The sequence below is a fragment of the Papio anubis genome, chromosome 4, assembly GCF_008728515.1.
Source record: "Papio anubis isolate 15944 chromosome 4, Panubis1.0, whole genome shotgun sequence".
NCBI lineage: Eukaryota > Metazoa > Chordata > Mammalia > Primates > Cercopithecidae > Papio > Papio anubis.
The window spans coordinates 128,000,785-128,018,845 of NC_044979.1; the positions used below are offsets into that span (position 1 = coordinate 128,000,785).

Below are 18,061 nucleotides of genomic sequence, written 5' to 3' on the forward strand. Positions count from 1 at the left end.
GTGGTGTGTGCTTGTAGTGTCAGCTACTGGGGAGGTGGATGTGAGAAGGTCTCTTGAGACCGGGAATTTGAGGTTGCAGTGAGCTATGACCACCACCGAACTCAAGCCTGGGTGACAGAGAGATCCTTTCACACACACACACACACAAAACAGGCATATTTTGCAAAGACTCAAATTGAACAACTGAAACTTAAGTAAATTTAATATACAATGTATGGTTTAATTATTAGACCAAGTTAATAACAACAGGATTAGTGAACTAGAATACTGAGATGAATAAATAAGAGAACTACAGAAAAACAAAATGATCACAATACAAACATGATTTTACATGTACAAAGAATAAAATGAAATGAAATCAAATACATTGGTTTCACTAGCTTACATACAAATAACAAATCACACTAATAACAAATATTTATAAATTTCTGAAACAGAATATCAGATGGGAACCCTTGAATGCAGAAGTGTATTGTGATTAATAGTGACCACCAATAAAAAATACTCAACAGAAATAAAAGGCAAGCTGCATAACACCAAAGAAAAGAAAAAAATTTAAAGGCATGAGAGAGAAAAGAAGAGAGAAACAATGAAGGTGAGAGCAAAGCCTCCACAACCTGTGTTCAGTCAGAAAACACAGAAATAAGTAAGAGTGCTGGGAGAAGTTACTGTTCAACCAATAATTAGATACTTCACTAACATATTTTGAATAAGTAAGGATGCACTAAATGATTTCCAAAAGTAAAAAAAAAATGAGAAATTTTATTACCAATATGAGCTTATTAAGAATACACTTCAAAAAGAAAAATGTTTTAAAATGAAGTTCAATGAAATAAAATGAAATGCAAGAAACTGCAAACATATTAGGCTATGAAATCATGGTGGACAATGAACTAAAGGATCCATCAAGTCTTTGGCAGCATCAGTTTCCAAATGATTTACATAAAATAACAGTGTTAAATGAACTCTATACAATGTAATGAAATAAATTATCAAATCCTCTGATACTTGAATAATTTAACTGATGTTAGAATCTCCTTTTCGGATAATTATTTTCATAGAAAAATATACAATACTTCTGTCTCATGACTTGCAGAATATCAGTTATCCTTTTTTTAGCACCAAAGGGCTAGTGGCATAGGCCCTGGTCACAAGCCTCAGGACACCCAGGACAACTGGATCATATGTTGATCAGGATTGAGCAGGATGAGAGGTGCAAATCCATTCAGTACATGACCGCAAAGAAACTCATCCTTTTTTCTGGAGAGACTCTTGGGGAGAGTCTGGTGCTGTGAAGGTGCTGGGATCGCCTCTGATGCCTGCACAAGAGAGTCTCCATGTATACACTTGAGAGCAGCATAATTCCCACAAAGAAGACATCTCTGCATAATGACAGAGTAAGAAAAATAAGGCTCCTGATGATGGATTTCCTTGGGGAAATGAGGCAGTTTTACTGAGCGTCAGAAAACTGGTCTGAGTCATATGGAAAGAAACCACAGTGTCGAAGATTATGTAACTACTGCAGGACAACTGAGGGACCATAAGAAGACAAGAACATGTGACATGTGATTTGTGAGTTTATGTTTAAACCTCACCAACCAGGAGGTACCAGGGCTGATGGCGATGGCCTGGAGCACACTCAGGAGGCAGGTGGTGCAGACGGAGAGGCCCCGCATCACCCTGCTCAGATAGGAAAGCCTCTTACACTTGAAGTCATTTTGAAAATGAAGGGACTCAAAAAGGTCTGGAGACACCAAGAACACAATAGTGAGCAGCATCATGATGTGGACGAGGCCAAGTGACTGGTGGTGAGGTCAGTGGGCTTAGGATCCAGAAGGAGGGTCATGATACCAGAGAAAAGGAGGAGGTTGGCCGAGACTCCAGTAACAGCTTGGGCAAAGAAGTCACTTTTGAATGATAACATAAGTGAAAACTGTGTACATTTTAATGGCAAAGAGGAAATATTTTATGTACCTGAAAAAATCAATAAAACTTCCATCATCAATGTCACTTCAGATTCAAAATTATCACCATCATTATCATTTTAAATCCATCTATTTATTTTGATTAATGTTGATTATCACATATAAATTTTTAAACCTACAGCCTGATCATTATATGCTAAACCAAATTATTAATATAGTTGATCGAACACCCACACATGCACAGTCGCACCTGTAGAGGGCGCACATTATCTGTGCTCCTGTAATACCAAGGCCACGCTTTTTAAGTAAGCATTTAGTTTTTGTTTTTGTTTGTTTTTGTTTTTGTTTTTGCATTCCTTCATTTAGTTTTCACCACCCAGAACTGTGACATGTATATAAAAATGAATCATGGGTGTTTGTAGAACTGAACTGAAGTAGATTTTGTGCTAATGGAAAAAGCAATCACCTGATGTATCTGGAAAAAAGTAATAATGCATTGAGTGGCTGTGATATCACATCAGCCTGACACCATGCTGAACATCACATTCATGCATGCAACGTTTCATGTATCCTATAAAAATTATATAGCAGATACATGACAGAAGGTGTTCTTTTCAGATAGTTTGTGGTAGTAAAAAAAATCTCCGTATTAGCAATGACTATAATAGGATTAAACATAATTTTATTACGGTCATCTACTAAAATCTTAATGTGAAATATATTAAAAAGCTTGGGAGCGCGCCTGACTGGCCCCGCCGTGGGGCCACGCGGGGGCCCACGCAGGTGGACGCGCGGACCCAGCCCAGGCGCCCATGGCCCGGGCCGGGACTGCCCAGCGGAGCCGCATGCCTCCCGCCGGGCCGGCGGGCAGCACAGAGGGGCTGCCGCGCGCCTTCCTGCGGAGCCTGAGCACGCTGTTCCACATCCTGGACGACCAGCGGCGCGGCTGCCGGCACCTGCGCGAGATCCAGTCCCGCTGGCAGGGCGCCGACGCGCGAGAGCTGCCCCGCGGGGTCCTGAGGGCCTGCGCGAGGTGGCCCCGGACAGCGGCTACCTGACCTTCGAGCGCTTCCTGGCCGGCCTGCGCACCGCGCTGCTGAGCGCCGACGGCGGCCCCCGGGACCCCACGCACGCCCCGGTCTGGCCCGGGGACCAGCCGCCTCAGCTGCCGCAGCGCCTGATGTTCGCGCCGGCCGACGAGCAGCGGACGGTCCTGGAGAGGAAACCCCTGCCCCTGGGCGTGCGCGCTTCTCTGGCCGTTCCCAGCGGCGCGGCCCGCAACCCGGAGCAGCTATGCTCCCCCGCCGAGGCCACGCCCTGCCCCGCCGAACCAGAGCGCTCCCAGAGCGCTCCCAGAGCGCGGCGCTGGAACGGAGCCCCAGCGCGGACGCAGGTGCATCGGCCTGCAGGACCCTGGAGGCGGACTCGGGGGGTGCCCAGTGCCGGAGGGGAACGTCGGAGGCACACCATCACCAGCGGCGTGGACTGCTGAGGCACATGAAGGAGCTGGAGCAGGAGAAGGAGGTGCTGCTGCAAGGTTTGGAGATGATGGCGCAGGGCTGCGATTGGTAACAGCAGCAGCTGCAACGAGTGCAGGAGCGCCAGTGCCGCCTGGGCCAGAGCAGAGCCAGCGCCGACTTTGGAGCCATGGGGAGCCCCCGCCCACTGGGGCGGCTACTGTCCAAGGTACAGGAGGTGGCCGGGTGCCTGGGAGACCTGCTGGCTGCGGCTTGTGCCGGCCGGGCCCTGCCCATGTCCTCCTCCGGGCCCCCCCACTCTGCCCTGACGTCCACCTCGTCCCCGGGCTAGCAGCAGCAGACCATCCTCACGCTGAAGGAGCAGAACCGACTCCTCACCCAGGAGGTGACCGAGAAGAGAGAGCGCATCATGCAGGTGGAGCAGGAGAAGTCCGCGCTCATTAAGCAGCTGTTTGAGTCCCGCACCGTGAGCCAGCAAGACGGGGGCGCCTCTGGACCCCACCATATTGCCTGACACTCAGCCCTTCGGGGCGAGCGCTCTATCGCACCCAACCTCTCTGACTGGAGACCCCTGGCAGGCCCAGGCAGGCCCAGAATGGTTTTCTTCCTGCACCCCTTGCTATCCAGGCTTCCCAGGCCTGCCCCCGGCTGGTCCCCACACCGAGCCCTTGACTTGGTTTTGGCTTCCGGTGCTGACATGGGCTGAGGCTCTCTTAAGTCCACATAGTTCGTGACTACTACTGCCGCTGTCAGTGGACAGTGGGGGACCCCTCCGCCAGTTACCAGATCTCTGGTCGCCCCGGTTTCCAGCGGTGCTGCCCTGGATCCCACCTCCAGGGAAAGGCACTACTCACGCCAGGCTGAACTTCCGACAACGGCCAGCAGAGGGCGCCGGGCGGCACGGATGCGGCGCTGAGGCTATGCCCCAGACCCGGGGAGGAGGTCCAAGGGCAGCTTACCCCCAACCTCAACCAGGGCACCAGGACAAGGTGGCTGTCGCTCGGTCGGGAGCAGATGGAGGGGATAGGGAAGGCCTGTAAACAGGGGTTGCCCGCCTGGCAGGGGAGCCCCAGGGATGGCAGTCGGACTTCAGGTCCGGGCTAAGGCTGAGAGACTCTGGCTGCTGCGGATCGGGGAGCCGGTTGGACCAGAACTTGGCCTGCGTGTACCTCCCGCAGACCCCGCGGTGATGGTCCTCCTCATCCTGGCCAGGACGCTGCCCCACATTGAGTCCCACAAAACAACCTGTGAGCCTGGCTCCCCAGGAGGGCCCTGTCCCCAGGAGGGGGATCAGGTTGGGCCGCCAGACAGTTTCCAGGCACGTCGTAGGGGAAGTCTGTCACCTCCCGGGTTCACGCCATTCTCCTGCCTCAGCCTCCCGAGTAGCTGGGACTACATGCGCCCGCCACCATGCCCGGCTAATTTTTTTGTATTTTGTTTAGTAGAGACGAGGTTTCATCGTGTTAATCAGGATGGTCTCGATCTCCTGACCTCGTGATCCACCTGCCTCGGCCTCCCAAAGTGCTGGGATTACAGGCGTGAGCCACCGCGCCCGGCTGACTTTCACTGTTTTCTGTCTGACTTCTCTCCCTGTCCTCTTTGCACTTCCTGAGATTACCTCCCACATTAACCTCTTGCACCTATTAAGTATCACAACTTTCTAATGGAAAACAAATGATAATTTATTCACTATTTTATCAAATACAATAGAAAATTCACATGGCAAATGAGTAGCAGATGTTATATTTGATAATATTTTATTGTATTGTGCTTGATAAGTTTTATTATAAAGCTATAAATAACAATCAAACAATTAAACAGCTTTTCAAGCACACCTCTAAAGAATAAGCCCTCTACTAGGCACAGTGGCTCATGCCTGTAATTCCAGGATTTTGAAAGGCTGAGGTAGAAGGATCACTGGAGCCCAGGAGCTTGAGAGTGACCTGGGAAACATAGTGAGATCCCATCTCTACAAAACACTAAAAACATTTTTGAAAAAGGAAAAAGGATATACACTCTCTTTGCATTCACCGTTTTAATATACAGCACCTAGGATTGGTGTTTTCTAAATCTGTGGGGTTTTCTTTATGACATACTCTTCCAGTGTACCAGGTGATGGTCTTTTTGTCAGATCTCATGAAATGGCACAAGTAACAACAGGCATTCCCAGTCATGCTCTCCTGTCTTCCTGTGTTTCAGAGAAATGTTTCTGCCTAGGGAGGCCTTATGATACAGTTCCTGTCAATGAGATTTAGAGAGAAATGCCTGGGGAGGCTGCCCTTCTCTGAATTAAAAGGTAATGGTTTTCCGTGTAATTCTCTGTGTCCTATCATCTTCACATTTTGTCCTTGTTGCTGTTTGGAATGTGGTTAATGCCTGGACATGGGACAGACAACTTGGAGTCCAGACGAAGTAAGCATGAGCACAGTTACTAAGCATAGACAACATCAGAGAGAGGAGATAAAAATAAGTTGCTACTTCATTAGGTCATTGGGTATTTCATCTGTCCTGGTGCTACCTATTTATGTCGTACATAAAATGAAATACACATAACACGTGCTAGTACTATATGACGTTATTGTCTTGATATCACCAAACACAAATTACTAGCTGCAGAATTAGATGCATTACTATGTGTCAATTGCACCAGTGTTGAATGTGTGGGCATGACCTGTTACCTAATTTTATTGTGTCTATTCCCACAGTTGACCCTCAACTTTCCTCTCTAGACAGGCTGCACAGAAGCAGAACATGGGCTGTAAAAGAACCTGAGAACTTCTAGCCTAAAAGCTGTGTGCAGTGCTTGAGGTTGAAACACCCACAGCATCTGTCTGGAAATCTTTCCCCCAACCCCCAACTCCAGCATCTGTCTGGAAATCTTTCCCCCAAATTTTCTGGTTCCTCCCACAGAGCCAGAACCACATGATGAGGCTGATCAATCAGCGGAGTGGACAGGAGGGAGGTTCCTGCCTCCTACAGTGGATCAACCTAAATTGGGGTTATACTTCATGTTCACCATCTGGGACACAGATTGTGTGTAACCACAGCATGCACACCTTGCAGATCCTGCTTCATACCGTCTCCCAAAGACATCATAATTATTAAGATCTGGTGTGGCTACCTGATATTTTAAAGCTGTGCCTACAAAAGTTGCTTCATCTACTTCTCCTCATCTCTACAACTTCCAGTGATCTAGGCTTGGGGATGTACAACAGTCTGGTCTGCATCACTGCTCAATAATCCCTAGAAATCATGGGGACAGAATCTCTCTTCTCTGATTATCAGAAACTTGACCAAGCACGGCAGCTCAGGCCTGTAATTCCAGCACTTTGGGAGGCTGAGGCAGGTGGATAAATTGAGGTCAGAGCCAGGCGCGGTGGCTCACGCCTGTAATCCCAGCACTTTGGGAGGCCGAGGTGGGCGGATCACGAGGTCAGGAGATCGAGACCATCCTGGCTAACACGGTGAAACCCCGTCTCTACTAAAAATACAAAAAATTAGCCAGGCGTGGTGGTGCGTGCCTGTAGTCCCAGCTACTCGGAGGCTGAGGCAGGAGAAGGCGTAAACCCGGGAGGCGGAGCTTGCAGTGAGCCGAGATGGTGCCACTGCACTCCAGCCTGGGCGACAAAGCAAGACTCTGTCTCAAAAAACAAAAAACAAAACAAAAAAATTAAAAAATAAAAATAAAAAAATAAATTCAGGTCAGGAGTTCTAGATCAGCCTGGCCAACACTGTGAAACCCTGTCTCTACCAAAAATACAAAAATTTATCAGGCGTGGTGGTGGCGCACACCTGTAATCCCAGCTACTCAGGAGGCTGAGGCAGGAGAATCACTTGAACCCGGGAAGGGGAGGTTGCAGTGAGCTGAGATCGTACCACTGCACTCCAGCCTGCATGACAGAGTGAGACCCTGTCTAAAAAACAAAAGAAAGAAAAGAAAAATAAACTTAATATATTTCCCACATTCCCAGCTCATCTCTGTCACATTTGTTCATGTGATGACACCACTTGTAGCTATCCTAAGACCTCAGAGTGATTACAGAGAGCTCACTTCAATTTCCACCCCAAATTTCAAACGCATCTGCTATATATTTTTTTCAATAGGCCTCATCTACCTTGCTAAGAAAGACACCATCCTCATGTTTAATCTGTCTCCACATCTGCCACAGTGCTGACTGCCTGATCTTATCCTCTGGACTATTGCATTACTTTTCTCTTACCTCAATTCAGTGATCAGAATGTGCTATTTAAAACCCATCAGTGACCTCGAACTCTTCAGTAAAAAACAATTTATCATTGCATTGTAAAAGTTCCAAACTATTCATCAGAACTGAAAAAAGTGTTGTGTGAGATTCCATGGAGTAAGGAGAGCAGTGAGGAAGCTGTAACCATAACACAGACAAGAAAGTGGCTTTGATACATATGTAGCTGGGGGTAAAAATAAAGAGGGAGTGAGGAACTGGAGATAATTATAAAATAAAACAAGCAGAATTTTCTTTTCTAAATTCAGTCAGTTCAGCTGAAGAGCAGGTGTCCTCTCTCCACATGCACAATCAATGCTATTTCTTCACTCTAAATGTTTCAGTCTCTTACCTGAAAGATGTGATGTTACTCCAGTAGAAATGGTTTTCTTGACCTGGCACAGTGGCTCTTGCCTGTAATTCCAGCACTTTGGGAGACCGAGGTGGGTGGATCACGAAGTCAGGAGATCAAGACCATCCTGGCTAACACCGTGAAACCCCATATCTACCAAAAATAGAAAAATTAGTCCGGCATGGTGGCACGCACCTGTAGTCCCAGCCACTCAGGAGGCTGAGGCAGGAGAATCCCTTGAACCCAGGAGGCAGAGTTTGTAGTGAGCCAAGATCGTGCCACTGCACTCCAGCCTGGGGGACAGAGCAAGAGTCTGTCTCAAAAAAAAAAAAAAAAACAGTTTTCTCTTAAATGTTGAGTACCTGGTACACACCCAGCACTGCCCTCTGTGTTTTGTTTACCTTATATAAACATATAAAAGGTAAATACATATAAAACATATAAAAGCTATATAAAAGAACTCCATAACTTATAAAACACTCTAAATTTCCACTGGAAAAAAAAACAGCTTGGTAAAATTAAAATATTATATGATGTCGCTTAAAATAAATAGAAGGAACAATTAACTAAAGAAAATTTTGACTTAAATAGTTTTTTCTCCAATCAGTAAGTGAGAAAATGGAATGCAATAGTGAAATGAAATGTAATATGCTCACTCACTGTAGAATTAAATCTTCAAATTAACTTCTGAGCAACATTAAATTTTATAAAAACACTTTAAAAATCCCTGGGCAGATAATACAAAAATATTTCATAAACTTTGGAACAAAAAATTATATATTTGTTCTCATATGAATAATAGGCAACTAAACAAACAAACAAAAAAAATATATATATATATAAGGAAGATTCTGAACCCAGGAGACTTGAGATTTGGGAAAAGAAAGTTTAGCATACAATAGAGAAACTAATTTTGCTTTAAACATTTGTGAGGTTCCTGATTTGCTAGCAAATTGTCAACTTTTCTGACACTATTTTTTTGGTCCACTATTTCCTCTCCCATTTAAAGAAGTGTACACACACACACACACACAATTTCCTCCTTTATATTTCTCTTACACTTATAATTTATTTTTAGCTTAATATATTTGTATATTACATTCAATATAAATCAAAACACAAAAAAATCTTTATGTGTTCAGTTGGGGACATATACAGGAAATGTGCAAAGAAAAATATTCAGTAAATTTTATTTATTTATTTATTTTGAGATGGAGTCTCACTCTGTTGCCTAGACTGGAGTGCACTGGTGTGATCTCAGCTCACTGCAAGCTCTGCCATCCAGGTTCAAGTGATTCTCCTGCCTCAGCCTCCTGGGTAGCTGAGATTACAGGTGCATGCCACCATGCCCGGCTAATTTTTTGTATCTTTAGTAGAGAGGAGGTTTCACCATCTTGGCCAGGCTGGTCTTGAACTCTTGACCCTGTGATCCACCTGCCTCAGTATCCCAAAGTGCTGGGATTACAGGCGTGAACCACTGTGCCTGGCCAATATCCAGTAAATTTTTATAAATAATGATGTAAAATTCAGAAACTATGACTTCCAATTACTTTCCTGTGTGATCTTTATTCTAACTGGCACATCTTCCCATAGTTACCAAAAGCGTAAAAAATGTGAAATAGTCTCCAAATTGTTTAAATTATCTGAACAAATGATTACTAAATAAGTCATTTCACTGCATTACCCAATAGTATATTATTACCATCTGTTGCCCCCAATCTTGATTAAAGTAAAATAGTTTAACATTGGTGGCAGGATAACATTTTATGTATTGCACATCAGTGTTAAAACATTGAAAACCATTTCGTTTATTAATTAAAACTAAGTTCACACATAGTCTAAGTAAGGCATTGCAAACTCTGCTATATTCTTCTTGGTCAAAATACAGTCACAAACACTGAATAAGCATTATTTTTTCTCTGCTGCAGTTATCTTAGACACTTCCTTTCTCTACTTTTAAAGACTAAGGTTAATTATTTAGGAAACATTGATTTAAAATACATTTAAAACCTTTCATGGAGGTGTTATCTTTACTTTTCTCTGGTATCTGTAATTTTAAAAACAATTTTATTACCCTGAATCATATTTAAGACTTTAAAACCTTTTACCATAATACATTGGTATTTTGAAAGACTGGCCAGCTTTTTTATCCCTTAAGGAGAGATGATTGGTAAAATTATTTATTTCAAAAATTCATAATTTTTCACTCTTGCTTTAATAGAGAAGAATAATTCCGAGAACATCTACCTCATGTAGAGTTTAAGTAAACCAAAAGAAGCATCTCTCTTTAATTCTTTTTTTTTTTTTTTTTTTTTTTTTTTTTTTTTTTTTTTTTTTTTTTTGGTTTTTCAGATGCAGTTTCACTCTTGGTGCCCAGGCTGGAGTGCAATGGTGCAATTTCTGCTCACTACAACCTCTGCCTCCCGGGTTGAAGCAATTTTCCTGCCTCAGCCTCCTGAGTGGCTGGGATTACAGGTACCCACCACCACACCCAGCTATTTTTTTTTTTTTCTTTTTTGTATTTTTAGTAGAGACAGGGTTTCACCATGTTGGCCAGGCTGATCTCAAACTCCTGACTTCAGGTGATCCACCCACCTCAGCCTCCCAAAGTGGTGGGATTACAGGCATAAGCCACTGAGCCTGGCAGGTTTTTTTTGATATTTATTTTTAAATTTTACATTCGCCACTAAGATTCCATGGAGAAATTCATATAGAATGGCCTCTTCCAGCTCTGATGCAGCAACAATAGGCCACATGTTTTCACATAAACACTAGGAATGCAGGCATAGTGCCAACAGATTTGAGAGTTGAATTACATCAGTAATAGTTGTTTCTAAAAAGAATCTCAAATAATGACAATACAAAATAAGTATCCATGGAAATAATAATTATACCTGTCCAAATACCAGAGTCCATGCTTCTTTCAAACATACAAACAAATAAATTATCTAATTGTTTTGACTTTAGATTATGCTCTATATTAAATATTCTTGTTTAATGTAAAATTTGAAAATTTTAGTGCCTTCGTACTTTATCATGGAAATTCTCCGGTTTATTTAGACTTGATTTTTGAATACTTCCTCACATTTATTGTATCTGAAAAGTTTCCCTATGGAAGAATTCCCTGTGAATTCTGGTTATTTCTAAAGTTTATATTTTAGATCAAACTCTTTCTACAACCATTACATGTATAGTGTTTCTCTAATATGAATTATCTGACGTTGAGTAAAGTGTGAACAATAAAGGCTTTGCCACATTTTTTACATTGTATTTAAAAGAGCACATAGAAAGCAAATCTGTTTTATTCATTAAGACAAATTAATAATCTGTTTTCCATTTTAGAGAAATTGTGAGGGATTTTTTTCTAGCTAGTCATAATCCTTTATTTTTATTTATTTATTTTTTGAGACAAAGTTTCGCTCTTGTTGCCCAGGCTGGAGTGCAATGGTGCAATCTCAGCTCACCGCAATCTCCGCCTCCTGGATTCAAGCGATTCTCCTGCCTCAGCCTCCCTGGTAGCTGGGATTACAGGCATGTGCCACCATGCCCAGTTAATTTTGTATTTTTAGTAGAGATGGGGTTTCTCCATGTTGATAAGGCTGGTCTCGAACTTCCAACCTTAGGTGATCCACCCACTTCAGCCTCCCAAAGTGCTGGGATTACAGACATGAGCCACCGTGCCTGGCTGTCATCATCCTTTGTATAGACAGATTAGGAGGTCCCTGGGTGCTGGAAAAGGGGTCTCAGGCCCACTCAGATATCCAAGAAGGTTCTGGTTGGGATTCTTTCATTTAACACAGAAATACTGAGCCGTTAACTTTGTGTGGTTACTTTTCTAGAACTTTGGCATAATTCAATGACTACAGCATATAGATCTCTGGGCCTCAATTCTATTCAATGAGTTAGACACTCCTTCAAAGTAGACAGACATCATAGCAGGTCATGTCCACAGGATGTGAGATAAGATGCCCAATGGCTTCTTCTAGATAGGCACTCTCTCAGATTCTGACCAAGATGACAAATCCCAGGACCAACTATAAGGTGGGTGGAATTTGAGTTCATAACAAGGGCTTCCTGTCCCCCAAATATATGGGGGAAATACAAAGACCATGGTTGGGAAGAGGCCGAAACCTGAGTCTCATGCATCTTACGATTCCCATGGGAATGCTGGGGTCTGGGTATTCTGCAGAATAAAAGGAGTCAAAGAGGCTGCAGATGGGCCTCAGGCCCCCTACTAAGAAGAGAGGAGGCTGGAGCTCCCAGCCAGCCCTTGACAGACCCATCCCTGTTACAGTCACATCCCAGCTCTGCCTGTCCCCCTTTATCTCACATCAGGGGACCCAGAACTGGAGTTATGATGAGCAGCATGCTTCTCATAACCCTCCTTCTGCGGGTGCCATAGACGGGCCTGGGGGGCAGCACGCCCAAATAGTCGAGGGCACTCTTTGAAGACGCTAAGGTCCCCTCCCCGTCTTGGACGCCTCAGCCTGCACCATTGCGCTCCGTCTGGCTACGGCCACTGTGGCGGACACCCCCTCGGAGCTCCTGGAGAGCGGCAGGTGAAGAAAGACTCAACCGGCACAAGACCAAGGTCCAGGTTCAGCGGGTTGAGGCTTCGAGGACGCGGAACGGACACCTGGGTGGAAAGCGGTCCCAGGTGTGAGTGGCACCGTGGGGCCAGTGCCCGGTTTTGCTGCCCCTGCTTTCAGAAGATCGTGGCTGGAGTCACCTGGGCGCAGTGTTTGATGTGGCACCTGCAGCGGCAGAACCGACACACAACCAAGAGGACGCTGCAGGGAGCCAGCAAGCAGACGTCTGTCCCGTCTGTTCACAGGGCCCAGTTCCTGGCCAGCTTTGGCCAAAGCGAGAGACTGGACTTCGGAGAGTGAGTGTGAGTGCATGAGCTCATGTTCAGCCCTCCAGTGCCCGGCACGACAAGGTGACACCCTCTAGCGTCACCACTGCCCCCACCCTGCTTTCATACCTGGGGCTGATAGGTCTCTCCCCCAGAGATGCAGAAAGCAAAGAGGAGGGGAGCGGCCGATGTCCCAGGGCTGTGGGGCCGCTGGCTGTCAAGGTCAGGCGGGACATAGTGGGTCTTCTAGAAGGGTTTGTGGGCCAGCAGGGGTAAGGCTGCGCCGACCCCAACCTGCATGAGGACCACATCCCCGAGGTGGAGCACCTACAGTCCCCAGCGGAGCCGGGCTAAGCGCTCCGCGTGCCCTCTGCTCCTTACATGGGCCCCAGGCTCCACATGGTAAGCAGAGAGCAGTGGCCTGGTGGGCGGCTGCCAGGCACCTGCCCCCTTGGGACAGCCAATTCCTAGGGGGACCGAGGCATCCTCATCCCTAGCCTGGCAGCTTCGCAGAAAGCTGTGCCTGACAAGTGGTAGGGGAGGGTCTGGGGAGGGGCAGTGGCCCAGCCAACCTGGGTGACTTCTAAGTGAATAAGCTGGGGGTCCGGCTGCCTCTGGCTGGAGGTTGGGGTGGTGTCTGCCTGGACCTCGGGGGCTCCAGGCTACCAACTGCCTGTCCAGGCTCTGGGCGCCTCCTCCAGACCTTAGATTCCTCAGCTGTCTGAGAGGACTGATAGGGCATGGTATGGCAGGAGTGTTTCAGGATTGGTCCAGATGATCCCCTGTAATCTCTTATTACCCCCTCCTCTCCCATCCACTTTCCTGCACACAGCCTCCTTTTTTTTTTTTTTTTTTTTTTTGGTTTTGCCTATTCCGAATTTGTCATGAGACTTTGTGGAATGTCTCCGGTGGGGAGGTAGGAAAGGTGAAACCCTTACCCTTGGCTTCAGTGTTCCTTCCAGGCACCCCTGACTTCGGGCTTTTTAAAAAGCACAGACCTGGCACCACATCCTGTACCTCAGAGAGTTGCAGAGAACTTCATGTGATTCCCAAACCAGAACACTTTGATGCTGACTCCAGACCCTTACCTCACCCCAAAACCCAAATGCCTTGGGGTGGCCACCTTCAGACAGGAGTGAATTTGATGCTTGTTCTCTGGGATTGACCCAAGGCTTATATAATGGAGCACGCCTGCCCCTGTGTTTTGGGGGCGTCAACAGTAGTGACCCGGAACTGTGAGCACCATTCCCCACACAGAGTACAGGGAACACAGCCCTATCCAGCAGGCTGGCCTGGCCATGGCCTGATGGTCATCAGTCCCAAGGCAAGAGACCCAAGGCAGGGAATGTCTCTTGCCCCCAACTTTTACAATGCAGCCATTTAACTGGAGGTGGTGGCCTCTGTGGGTCCTCCAGCCTTCAGATTGTTATCCAGGGCCACCAAGAGAAGCTGAAGCACAGGGCCAGTGGGTGGCAAAGTTAGAGACTCTGTGATTGGGAAATATCACTTTAGACCCATCATGGCCCATTCGGGACATCTGGGCTCCATCCATGGGCTGTTTTTTCCATGGGGCACTTTGGTTGTGGTCAGCACCCTGTAGGGTGGGGGTGGGGGCACAAGGAGGAGCAAGTGGTCTGGAATCCACAGAAGTGCCCCATCCTGGGCACAAAAGTTTTGTTCTCTGATATGTGTGGGCATCAGGGCCTGTGTGGGTATGGGTGGGGTTGCCTCTTTTCTTGACCAAGAAAGAACCATTCCTGGGTCTCCTGGGAAGCTTATGGGCACTCCATGTACCTGGAAGCTAAGTGGAGCACGTGAGGGCTCTGCAGGACTCTCCCCTGCTGCCTCCTCCCCAGTGGGAACCAGGCCATGTGCTCTTAGTGCTGACTCATGCCCTGGCCCACATTGCCCTTCACTCAGCAGGCTCCTCCCTGATGCCCCCAGCTTGGCTCCTTTTGAGTCTCCTCAGGCTCTTGTGAGCCCTGGGATAGCATCACAGAAGTTGACAACCCTGCTGCCAGCCTCTGCCTGAACTCAGAGTCCCTCGTGGGCAGGATGGGCAGGTCAGGTCTCAGCTTTTGGCTGAGCACAGGTTCTTTTGCCATGCCACAATGATGGAGACACTGGGCAGGGCTGACCTGGGAGCTGCTCTATGGCCCCCCTAGTCTGTCACTGCACCAGATTGAAGCAGTATTTCTGCAGATGGCTTCACCTGTTGTCACTATCCAGACGCTAGAACCAACTGGCTTTTGCTCTTGGGCCAGGGTCTTGGGCTGAGGCTGTCATGACCAGCATGTTCTCTGCCATGTGGGAGCCTCAGGCAGCTCCCAGTGCTGAGTGATTCCCAAAAGACATGACAGCCAGAACTGGGAGGCTGGAACTCAGAACAGGAGTACCCCTGACTCTGGGGCTTCCAGAAAGCTGGCCCTGAGCTGTGGCCCCTGCTAAAGACAGGCTCCTCTGAGCTCACGCCACTGCACTCCAGCCCGGGCGACAGAGCGAGACTCCGTCTCAATAAATAAATAAATAAATAAATAAAGGCTCCTGTGGATATTTCAGGGGTCAAAAGTGGGTCCTTCTGGCTGGCAGGATTCTGGTGATCACTGGGCAGGTGGGGCTGGCTTAGGTAGGTCAGGCACAATAGGGCCTGGCAGAGGAGCCAGGGAATGGTGTGGCCAAAATGGACAGCTGGACCTTTGAATCTAGGCCATACACAGGCAGAAAAACAAGCGATGGTGCAGTCAGCTCAGGCAGGTCTAGGTCAGAGCGCCTGCCAGATAGGAACATGCACCCCTGCCCCAGACCCCAATCCCAGAACACCTGCCTGCACTGGGCATTGTCGGGTCTTGGCAGAAAGGCCTGGGGGTGATGATCAGGTGGTGTGTCCCTGGGTCTCAGGCCTCAGTGGCTCCTTAGCAACTGGGCAGTCACTGGTCAGGGGGAGGGGCCCAGAGATCACCTGTGTGCATCTGCCCATGGGTTGTGTTCCCACCCCAGCTTCTCAGCCCTCACTGGGAGAGGCCAGGGCTCCCTGCCTGCTCTGTTTCCAGCTCTGACCCACTCACCTGGTGACTCTGATGGCTTCCTCGCCCAAGCCTGGGTCCTCCTCTGTTAGACAGGGGTCCCAGGCTTCCTGCAGACAGAAGCCAACCAGCAGCCACACCCTGTGGGCCCACCTGGACCTCTTTACCCCACTGACCAGTGAGACCCAACTGGCCAGTCCTGGTGTCCTACTTGTATATTGCCTTTTTACCCGGTGTGTTTCCTGTAATGACTGCTATGTGGAGCTTCCATATAAGTGCAGAATACAGAATGTCCTCTACCCCACAGAGCCCCCACCATGGTCCTCCTGGGGCTGGTCATGCCTTACTCAACTTGGTGTAAATGACTGCTGTTGGCCCGGTACAGTGGCTCACACCTGTAATCCTAGCACTTGGGAGGCCAAGGCGAGTGATCACCTGAGGTCAGGAGTTCGAGACCAGCCTGGCCAACATGATGAAACCTTATCTCTACTAAAAATATAAAAATTAGGCCGGGTGCAGTGACTCATGCCTGTAAACCCAGCATTTTGGGAGGCCAAACAGGTGGAGGACGAGGTCAGGAGTTTGAGACCAGTCTGACCAGTGAAACCCTGTGTCTACTAAAATTACAAAATTAGCCAGGTGCTTTGGCGCACCCCTGTAATCCCAGCTACTCAAGAGGCTGAGGCAGGTTAATTGCTTGAGCTCGGCAGGTGCAGATTGCAATGAGCCGAGATCACACCACTGCACTCCAGCCTGGGCGACAGAGCAAGACTCTATCTCAAAAAGTAAAAAATAAATAAAAAATAAAAAGCAATGGCTGCTGTAGCATGCACTGTTGAGAGCCACCCATCCACATGGCTGCCCGACCCTGAGTCTCCTTCCTTTTTGTTGCTGAGGTCTTTTCTATTCCCCTGCTCTTCACTTGAACTGCTCTTGAAGCCAAGATGAGGGATAAGTAGGGTGGTGCCAACAGGGGCCCCTCCTGGGGTAAATCTCAGCTGTGAGGGGGTTGGGCTCACCCCCTCCTATCATCTCCTCCTCTGAGCTTCATTTCTGCCAGAGGTCATCAAAGTGCAGCCTGTCCCCACCTGCTCTTCTGTCTCCCATGAGCCAAGGATGAATTTTACATTTCCAAATGGTCGAACGAACCAAAAGAAGACTCATACTTGATGCATTTTGAAATTGGAGTTTCCAGTGCCTGTAAGGAAAGTTCTGTGAGATTGCAGCCTCGCGCCTTCATTCACAGGTTGTCTGTGGGAGGCTGCTGTCATGCTGCAGCTGCAGATTTGAGTCATTGCAATCGACATGGGTTGGCAAAGCTGCAAATATTGACCCCTAGCCATTTTGAGGAAGAGGTTTTAGACCCTGGTTTGAGAATTGTCCGGTGGGACTCTGGGCTCTGGGTCAGATTCTTCCCCTCTCAAAGCTGCTTTGACCTTCACCGGGGTGTCTGTAAAGTGGGGGTGCCATGCGCCTATTGTGCAGATGTTAAGCCCCAGAGCATCAAATATTGGGGTGCCTGCCTCATGTCACCCACCTCACCTGCAGAGGTCCTAGGATCTGATCCCAACCAGCAGGAGCACTTGGTCTCTGGTAACAGAGACACCACAGAGCTAAGTTGATACCTGCATCGAGGTTGTCCCCTGAGGCTCACTCCCTCGGTCAAGGATGGTACAGGGCTGATGTCCTGAATCCCATTCTGGTGGAGCCTCAGATACTACAGGTGCTGAATGAGCTGCTGGCCTGCTGGGATGGGGGCGGCAGCTGGCAGAAATGGTTGTAGCTGCAGGACATTAAGGCAGCTGTGAGGCTACTGGGAGTCACACCTCAGGTCTCACTCCCAGTACCTGCCCAGCTGGAATATTTGTGCCCCAGTGGTTACTATGCAACAGGACCTGACACTGGCCAGGGAGCTATGGCCACAGGCTCTCTGCGCTGGCCACAAAAAAAGAGTCTTCTCCTCCCCTATGCTAATTTACTGGATCCTCTTCTCTCATTCTCACTTCACCACTTCATTGCCTGAAAGCAGACCCAAAATTGCTCCTTGGACTGAAAATAGTCATTTTTTTCAGCCACCTATAGTGGCTACATCTCCTGGAGAACTTTGATTTTCTAGACACAGAGGGAAGGACAGGATACCGACAGGGCCTGGGTGGAAGATGCTGAAGGGGTCTTGTGGGGAAGGGA

General features: G+C 47.6%; 1 pseudogene; it reads left to right on the top strand.

Moving 5' to 3' along the window:
* Positions 1–2,737: 2,737 nt before the first annotated feature.
* On the top strand, positions 2,738–4,791 carry LOC101010927 (annotated as a pseudogene).
* The last annotated feature ends 13,270 nt before the right edge of the window (positions 4,792–18,061 follow it).